This window comes from Poromitra crassiceps, assembly GCF_964638095.1.
Source record: "Poromitra crassiceps genome assembly, chromosome: 1".
Classification (NCBI taxonomy): Eukaryota; Metazoa; Chordata; class Actinopteri; order Beryciformes; family Melamphaidae; genus Poromitra; species Poromitra crassiceps.
Window position 1 is genome coordinate 90,559,850 of NC_139623.1, and position 10,731 is coordinate 90,570,580.

The following is a 10,731-nucleotide window of genomic DNA, read 5'->3' on the forward strand; positions in this document are numbered from 1 at the left end:
AACTTGTGATCATTGAAATTGAGGTTTATTTTGTTGTCTTGAGATTTAGAAACAAATATTTGTTTCTGACGGACACTATACCTGTTGCGCATGCACAATTACCTGCCCGCCCCGCATGGTTACACAAGTGGTGAACAAAGACGAGGAGGGATGCTAAAGTGGATCAAAACGGGAGGGAATCGTAAAAGAGCTGTAGTAGAGGAGAGCAGCAACGATGAAGCACAAGGAGGTGAAGACAGCAGTCAACCCAGCACAAGTGCAGCTGCTGCAGGTTGCACATAGGCTGCAGGTTGGAATAAATTTGCCTCCTGCGTGAACTGTGCATAGCTGAATAGACTGTATTTTAACGTTGGTCATATGGTGGTACTTGGAGAGCCAACTACTTTCTCAGGTAGTACTTGGTGTAAAAAGGTTGGGAACCACTGGAGGATATGAAGGTATAGACTAGAGGATATGAAGGTATAGAAAAAAAAACTCTCGTAACGGGACAAGCCCCGTCTTTTATTGTCACACGAACACCACAACACATGCATGCGGCCACAACACACTCATGCTGACGGTGGCCGGTGAAAAGTGTCCTCTGCATTTAACCCATCCAGGCATGTCCTTTCCTCCGGGGGGCAGGCCAGGAGCAGTGGTCGCTTTCTCGTACAGCGCCCGGGGACCAACTTCGGATGTTGTCGTCACTGGTCGGATGACGATGACGATCTGATCTTCTGCATGTTTTTAGTGGGGGGGTTATATACGGAGGAACCCCCTGGGGGAGCACGGGGAGAACATGCAAACTCCGCACAACCAGAAAGGCCCTTACGACGACTAGACTAGAGGATATGGAGGTATAGACTAGAGGATATGGAGGTATAGACTAGAGGATATGAAGGTATAGACTAGAGGATATGGAGGTATAGACTAGAGCAGCGTTTCTCAACTGGTGGGTCGTGGGTCGCGGACATTGGCCAAAAAAAAAATTTCTTTTTTTTTTTTTCTTTTTTTTCATATTTCATTTGAGTTAAATTCAGATTATTGAAACTGGATTAGCCTGACCAGTTTTACTTGTTTAACAAGCTGAAGCATATGCTCTGCCTGTAATTCAAGAGAAGTCTGCCTTTTCATTTCATATTTAATTTTAGTTAAATTCAGATTATTGAAACTGGATTAGCATGGCCCCAGTTTAATTAAAAGTTATGACCAGTTTAACTAAAAAGCATATAGCCTGCCTGTGATTCAAGAAAAGTCTGCCTTTTTATTTCATATTAGTTAAATTCAGACTATTGAAACTGGATTAGCATGACCAGGTTAACTTGTTTTATTATTATTATTATTAACTTGTTTAAAAACATGTAGGCATGTAATTCAAGATAAGTCTGCCTTTTATTTCATATTTCATACAGTTCAAATAAGACTTTCTGAGCATGACCAATTTGACTTGTTTAAATTTAAAAACATATAGGCCTGTAATTCAAGTCTGCCTTATTTCAATTGGTTTTTAGCCCTAGTTGCACTTCTGTTGCACTTTTTTGTTCATTTGAGGTTTATAACAGTGCATGAAGGCATTGTGTATTAAATTAATGTGCTATTTTTTGTGCAATAAATTTGAGTGGTTTAAAAAAAATCTGAAATTTGGGTCGCGACTTCATGACAAGGAAAATAGTGGGTCCTGAGGCTACACCAGTTGAGAACCACTGGACTAGAGGATATGAAGGTATAGACTAGAGGATATGGAGGTATAGACTAGAGGATATGGAGGTATAGACTAGAGGATATGGAGGTATAGACTAGAGGATATGAAGGTATAGACTCACTAGAGGATATGGAGGTATAGACTAGAGGATATGGAGGTATAGACTAGATGATATGGAGGTATAGACTAGAGGATATGAAGGTATAGACTCACTAGAGGATATGGAGGTATAGACTAGAGGATATGGAGGTATAGACTAGAGGATATGGAGGTATAGACTAGAGGATATGGAGGTATAGACCAGAGGATATGGAGGTATAGACTAGAGGATATGAAGGTATAGACTCACTAGAGGATATGGAGGTATAGACTAGAGGATATGGAGGTATAGACTAGAGGATATGGAGGTATAGACTAGAGGATATGGAGGTATAGACTAGAGGATATGAAGGTATAGACTAGAGAATATGGAGGTATAGACTAGAGGATATGGAGGTATAGACTAGAGGATATGAAGGTATAGACTAGAGGATATGGAGGTATAGACTAGAGGATATGAAGGTATAGACTCACTAGAGGATATGGAGGTATAGACTAGAGGATATGGAGGTATACTAGATGATATGGAGGTATAGACTAGAGGATATGAAGGTATAGACTAGAGGATATGGAGGTATAGACTAGAGGATATGGAGGTATAGACTAGAGGATATGGAGGTGTAGACTAGAGGATATGAAGGTATAGACTCACTAGAGGATATGGAGGTATAGACTAGAGGATATGGAGGTATAGACTAGAGGATATGGAGGTATAGACTAGAGGATATGGAGTTATAGACTAGAGGATATGGAGGTATAGACTAGAGGATATGAAGGTATAGACTAGAGGATATGGAGGTATAGACTAGAGGATATGGAGGTATAGACTAGAGGATATGAAGGTATAGACTAGAGGATATGGAGGTATAGACTAGAGGATATGAAGGTATAGACTCACTAGAGGATATGGAGGTATAGACTAGAGGATATGGAGGTATACTAGATGATATGGAGGTATAGACTAGAGGATATGAAGGTATAGACTAGAGGATATGGAGGTATAGACTAGAGGATATGGAGGTATAGACTAGAGGATATGGAGGTGTAGACTAGAGGATATGAAGGTATAGACTCACTAGAGGATATGGAGGTATAGACTAGAGGATATGGAGGTATAGACTAGAGGATATGGAGGTATAGACTAGAGGATATGGAGTTATAGACTAGAGGATATGGAGGTATAGACTCACTAGAGGATATGGAGGTATAGACTAGAGGATATGGAGGTATAGACTCACTAGAGGATATGGAGGTATAGACTAGAGGATATGGAGGTATAGACTAGAGGATATGAAGGTATAGACTAGAGGATATGGAGGTATAGACTAGAGGATATGGAGTTATAGACTAGAGGATATGAAGGTATAGACTAGAGGATATGGAGGTATAGACTAGAGGATATGAAGGTATAGACTCACTAGAGGATATGGAGGTATAGACTAGAGGATATGGAGGTATAGACTAGATGATATGGAGGTATAGACTAGAGGATATGAAGGTATAGACTAGAGGATATGGAGGTATAGACTAGAGGATATGGAGGTATAGACTAGAGGGCCTGGGCTTAGTGTGAGAAGGTTTGACATTGTGTGATAAACACAAACACAGATGTGTTTATAGACATTGATTCTGGGTCGCTTTTCAGCACTCGCAGTGGGAGCCTTCCTAAAGAAATCCCTCACACACACACACACACACACACACACACACACACACACACACACACACTGTCACACACACACCATGGACCGGACTGATAGGATTATAGACTATAGTGGTGTAGTCCCCCCCCCCTCTCTCTCTCTGTCATTATCTCATTGTTTCCTGTACCCTCTCTCTCTCCCCCCCCCCCCCTCTTTCTCTACCTCTCTCACATCCTCTCCTCTCTCTATTCTTCAAGCCGTGGTTATGCACAAGGTTTGTTTCCTGATTGCCGTAGCAGATGCAGGCTCAAATTTTTGGTGCAAAATGGAACAGCAGCCTCATCATCACTATTTTCATTTTGAAATGTTTCTCAGAGTGTTTTAATTTTGTTCCCTTTTCTTGTGATTCGCTCTGCCGGTTTGCCCTGTATCCTGCAAGTCCTTTTTTTGGCCAAAAACACAGAATCACACTTTTGATGTGATCATTGGGACATTATCCATCTTAGTTTAGGGGAATATGTAGGCCTACCTCACCCCCACCATCCAGCTTGTTAAATGTTGTAGAATTCAACACACACACACACACACACACACACACACACACACACACACACACACACGCACACACAGAATTGTTTCTCTTCCACCCTCATCACAGTTAGACTTGCTGTCTTATCCACATGCTCAGTGAAAAAACATAAACCCCAGACAGAGAAAATGTTCTGTGGAGTGAGAGATCACGAAGGCTGTGTTGATGTCAGGATGTTTTTTAAAGATGAAAAGTCATTTGATTCGGCCATGAATGTCCATGTCATTTTTATTTATTTTATTTTATTTTGTTTTATTTTGTTATTTTATTTTACTTTACAATATATTATCAATGGTTTGGGTCAGCGCCACATTCATGGGATATTTTTTATACATGGGCATGGGGGGTTAATGTCAGCTGTCACTTACAGAAGGAGAAAAAGCAGCAGCAGCATTGGAGACATGGCGAGCTTTGCAGAATACTGATGATATGTGTAACTGTGGTGGAGGATGTGTGCGCTGCTGCAGGCTTCAAACGCCAAGCGCCGTCTAGCTCTCCTCTGCCACTCATTAGAAAACCTCCACCCTGCCACACTGCACTAGAAATGTAATTTAATCAAATCATCGAAAATCTATTCATCTGATTCCCGGTATGTATTTGTCTCGATATTTAGATACCGATACATTACAATATTTGATGAACATAAGATTTGTCTTTCGTGTTGTTGTTGTCAGGATATGGAATGAACGTTTGTTAGTTTTTCCCTCTGTCGGTGAGACAATGTGGCCATTCTGAGGAGTGTGTGAGTGTAGTGTTGACACATGTTAGTGCTGGCTGATTAGTCGACAGACACATAAAGGAACACACAGCCCTGCCGTCACTTTTCAGCCATTTTGTCTCCCCGTCTATCAGGCTGCTGGAGTGCCTTTTGTTAAGATAATGCAGAGGAGAGAGCGCGCGCGAGCGAGCGAGAAGACACCGTGAAAAATCACTCCAACCACAGCCAAGACCCAATGACCAAGCAATGTGCTTTTCTCCTGTTTTCTACATATCATAATCATACAATTCCAGCCTTTCTTTTTGTTACCCCAAAATTGATCTTTTTAACATGGGAACACATAGGGAAAATACTACGTTGTTAGAGATAAATGGATGATAAATGTGTGGTGCAAGGTAGTGAGCCACCAGATCAGTGGCTCTCTTGTCTATTGTCTGCTAAGTGGATTAAGAGTGGTCAGTGAGACAGACAGTCCACAACTGTTGTTTACAAGCTCCCATTGCCTCTGTCGCTTCAAATTTGAATACGCCGCAGGTTTTCTCTCACACACTTTCTCTCCGTAGTGCAGTGGATACGTGCAAAATCGTTGTGTAATCTTTTTGATACTCGTATCTCACATATTTAGAATCTAATGTGTATGTATAGTGTCTACATTTAAGGCCCTCTATATTGCTGGAAGTGCAAATTAGTAGTTTGATGGTAATTTGATGGTATTGACACAATTTTTACAACGGATGAATGTGCAGACTCTGAACTTTGGTCAAAATCCTATGTATGCAAAATAAAAAGTACTCTGTCTTGCAGAACATTGGCCTGTTTGAAATGAAATTATTCCTGCGTTTTTATACAAAAATATCATTGTCCATCAAAAAACTATTCTCAGTGTGCAGTGATCATTTTCTCTGATTTTCAGCATCCAAGTAGCATTAAGATGAAGGTGTTCAATCTGCATTGTAAATATTGTAGTTTATTTATTAAATATAATAAATATATGTAATATAAAGATGTGTACTTTTGGATCGTCCACTACAGTATGGACAAGGCAAAGTCCATCCGACAGTAATGCCTGAAGAACACAAAACAATTTGTAACAAAAACTCTCTGTGTTGACTTACAAGAACAAATTGATTCCATAACAACATAAATTAAACAAAAGAAAATCATAACAATAAATAGAAATAAAAAACAAACAACAACAAAATCAAATCAAGGAAGTGCGCCACCACAACAATCACATCATTTCTATGGAATCCAGATAATACTATATAATAAAAAAAATACATTTATCAAATGTATTTTATCAAAATAAAAATCAACAAATGAACAAATGACCAAGTGTCTACTGGCTGGATCATCAGTGTAATTATACAGTCTGTACAATAAGATTTTCTGGCTAATTGATTATGTATATTAATCTAGAAAATAGACTGACAGTTAATCATAATATCTCATTACAGCCATGAGTCACATCTTAATGCTCACTGCTGCTGTCAATGACGGCAGGAGTGTTCTCTCTCCCTCCCCCCCAGTATTTAAATTTTTACATTTGAAACAGAATCCACTTTCTAGATTCGTTGAACTTAAAGTGAACCTACTGAACCCAGGAAATATGTGGAGCCTGCAGGCATGTTGGAGGGAAATGAATATAGCATGATACTCCACGTAATGTTTGGCATTATTATTATCATTAGTATCATCGTTGTTGTTGTTATTATTATTATTGGTGTTGTTGTTGTTATTATTATTATTATTATTATTATTATTATTATAGTTATGATATTTAATTATATGGTATATTACTCATTAGTTCATGCAATCCGGAAAATAAATCAAAGGTCTCAAAAAATATCTACAGTATATAGCCTACTTTACATGGCATTAACCATTGTTAGCACAAAAGAGGGAAGTCCACGCACGGAGGCTCCAAGTAAATTGTTTTACTCTGCAACGTTTCTATCACCAGGATCTTTGTCAAGCCATTTGTTAACCCTTGTTAGACCAGTGTAGCGCCCCCTCTGGCTGGCAGCAGGACTGTCAGGCTGCTTCGCGTCTTAACCCATTGATACCTGATGCAGCATTTGTGTGTGTATCCCTTTAAGACCGCGAACCATCTTAAAGGGATACACACACAAATGAGGGATATACACGCAAATGCTACATCAGGTATCAATGGGTTAAAGGTGATGTAAGCGATTCTGGAGGAATGATTGAGGCAACACGGTTCTCATTCCCAAGTAGTCAAATACTGACGCTTTGGGTTGTGATCCGGTGTAGGTACGGATTCTACTCGGGTTACGGATTCGGCTCGCCCTACCGGAAGTGCTCGGCTCAGGGGGGCACAATGGGGTGTAACCCATGGGTCTAACCCCAACCCAAACCCTAACCCTAACCCTAACTCTGATTCATATTTTTAATGTCTATCATGTCTGATAACATCAGTAGCTTAGTGTTAGCTTGTTAGCTAATCTAAAGCGGTCGGCCATTTTGCCCATGTTAATCCCACCACGTGCCCGACGTACAGCCAATCAAATGGCTACCCAAGCTAATTCTGAAGGCGAGCTAGATCTGCACTGACACCGGTCCAGAACACCAACCCAAAGTGCCAGTATTTGACTACTTGGGGAATGAGAACAATGTTGACTCAATCCTCTTTATGGAATTCTCTCTCCTGATTGGATAAAGTGGGAGTGGATACCAGAAAAGTAGTCTGGATGGTAAAACCTCGCTCCGTGACTTCCGGCTATGGCCGGAACGTAGGAACCAAAGTGCTGTACTGTAATGTTATGGATCCGGCAAGTTTCTTCAAGTACTTCTTTGAATATTTTGTTTGGTATGTCCATGCTTCTTACTTTTTTATCTAACTCATAGTGACTGGCGAGGTTATGCTGCCCAGTGCCTACTGCTGCATTTCTATGGGGGAAAGAATACACTGCGGAGCAGAACACAGGAGTAACAGCCTGTAGTAATACGTACCAGGCTCTTCTCCTCAGGAAGAGCCTGGTACCAGGTACCAAGTTACCAGAAAAGTATCTTCTGTTTACCACAAAGCAGAGGGAGTGGGAGACCCATGTTACTGACCAAACACTCTATCAGTGATTGCTGTCAGAATATAGAGCTACAGTATTAAGAAAATATCGCTTACAGCAACTTTAAACAAGCTTCAGATGATGTGTACTATTATGTGCCAAGTTTATTGATGCTGTTGTTGTTGTTGTTGTTGTTTTTTTGTGTAAGCTGCTCTCAGTCGTATACTGTACTGTCATATAACAAGACTTGGCAGCATAGCATTGCAATATTAAATTAACCAGTAGAGCAATAAAATGATAATAATGTTTTTGCTGTTTTCACAGTTTGTAGCAGGCGCGGACTGCACCATCGGGAGCGGCAGGCTGTTTCGCCTGGCCTGGCCGGGCCAGTAAAAAAAAAAAAAAAATGCCCGCACGCAGTCAGGCCACTCACTGAACAGCAGGCCAGGCAGGCCTGCATGTATAAGTGTTCCTAGTTGCGCGGATAGCAGGCAGGCAGCCAGGCAGGCAGGAATGAGTTAACTTGTCAGTCAGGAGCAGTGCGGGTGGGTGGGACTTGCTGTTCAACGGTGCCAAAATGGAGAAGAAAAGAGGTGCAGAGAGGTGGAAAGCAAGTAGCCTATGTTTTGTCTTGGCCTAACCTACAATATCAGTGGTAGACAATTGTCTATTGCCTCTAGTATATTCGAGAGAAATTAAATTAATAACACTAATTGTATTTATTTATTTATTTATTTATTTATTTATTTATTTATTTATTTATTTATTTATTTATTTATTTATTCATTTATATTAGGCTATATAAAAATACCATTGGACAAATGTAAACAGTAGTGGCTAAACTGAAAGTATGGGTTGGATTTCTTTTGGGGTTTTCTTCACAAAAGTAGAGAAGGAGGCAGAAGCAGCACTAGCACTGCAGCAGCTGCTCCTGCAGAACTGGAGGTGGTGTTGAACTTATCAGAATATCACGTTAGCATTATATTCACCAAATCTTGCTTCAAACACCCCAGATTTTGTGTGTCCGCGTGTGTTTGGCCTGGCCTGGGTGGAGTCAAACTCCCGGCCTGAAAGATGGTCCCAGTCTGCCACTGGTTTGTAGTATTTTAGTGGTGTTACCTTTTTTAATTAGGGGAAGCATAACCTATATTCATTCACAAATCAGCAGGCCTACAGTAGGCTGCATAATAATATATAATCTCACATTTTCATTATGCATGTTTTCTCTGTGTACATTACCAATTGTGAGCCACAAATTGTAGCCTACTGGTTACCTTACTGGAATCTTTTTTTTTCTCTCTTTTTTTGCTGAAAATATCTGCTATAAGAAAATCATACTGCTGTTTCTAAGCACAATGCAAACAGAAACATTATACCTGCTATAGACCTCTAATGTGATTTTTCTTTTCTAGCCTTAAACCTGCATAGCATTGCAACATAAAGAGAATGACATATTCTTTTAGCACAGGAATTGTAATCAGAGTATCAACAGTTTGATTTATGTGATATCTGTTCCAGTCGGTTTCTACTGTGTAACATCAGCTCACTAGATGAAGAAATGGCCAGAAAGCCATGTTTCGACTGGAAAATTACAGTTAAAAGATATCCTATTTCCCATTTGAAATTATCAGACCTTTCACAACAGAGATTCAAATTAAAACACGGTAGATCTAAATCATTTGAAGTGACGGTCCGGTTCGTCTTTCAGATTTATTATCAAGCTCCGTGTTCCTTATCTCTAGAGAGAATATACTTACATCTTTCAGATACATTATCACGCTCCACATTGCTTATCTCTCCAGGTAATATATACTTATTTCTATATGTACTGTATATACTTAACCTTGGCTACGGAATCAATAGACCTGAATGATAAGGTTTCTATATAATTTCTGAAGTGCCTGAGTGAGTCTACTCACCTAGATGTGGTTTACCTTCAAGGCCCTGATGTCACACCACCTCTCTGTTTCTCATCTTTCTCTCTTCTCCTTTTGAAAATGGTTTTAATCATAGACAATGGATGTGTGTTAATTTGTGCCGTGTGTGTGTGTGTGTGTGTGTGTGTGTGTGTGTGTGTGTGTGTGTGTGTGTGTGTGTGTGTGTGTGTGTGTGTGTGACTGTTATTGTGGGAGGCCTATGTACATATGGGAAAATAATTGGTCTCCTCTGTGCTATCATTAACAAAGTTTACACAAACATAAAAGGGATTTTCAATACGTCGGCGTCATGATTCAAGCTTCAAACCTCTGCCAGGTAACAAATTGAGAAAATAGCAGAGGCTTGATTTAAAAATCAATGCTGATGTTTCACTGATAATTCACGTCGATATTATTTCACCTTCCCATAAAAAATTCTGCTCCATTAAGATATTTAGGATGCTTTTGTTTTGATAGGAATTCCTTTAAAACCCAATTCTCTCTTCTAAGCATACAAAAAAGATAAAAGGGAAACGGCATTGTTATTTTCTTTTTTTCTAAATGACACAAGTAAAATATGAAATAAAAAATAATTTCATCAATAGCTCCATCCATGGCTTTATTTAGGTTTCTATTGAAGTGAGAGGAATATCAGTGTATTGTTTGTCTTGTATTGCAGCACTTGTAATGAGTCTAGTATCAGTCTATCAAGGTGTCTATAAGACAAACAGCATTAAGCCAAACAGTCCTTTAACAGACTCCATTCAGTCCTGATCGCTTTGACTGAGGCGTGCTATTCACAAACCATAAGAGTGTCGTGTTGTGTCGGCCGTGTGTGTGTGTGTGTGTGTGTGTGTGTGTGTGTGTGTGTGTGTGTGTGTGTGTGTGTGTGTGTGTGTGTGTGTGCTGCTGCAACCTTTTCAACTGAGGTTTAGCGTCAACAATGCTCTCTCTTTCTGTTGTCTATTTCTCTGTCACACACATTCTCCATTCTCTCCCTCCCTCCCTCCCTCTCTTTCCCTCCCTCTCTTTCTCTCTCTCTCTCTCTCTCTCTCTCTC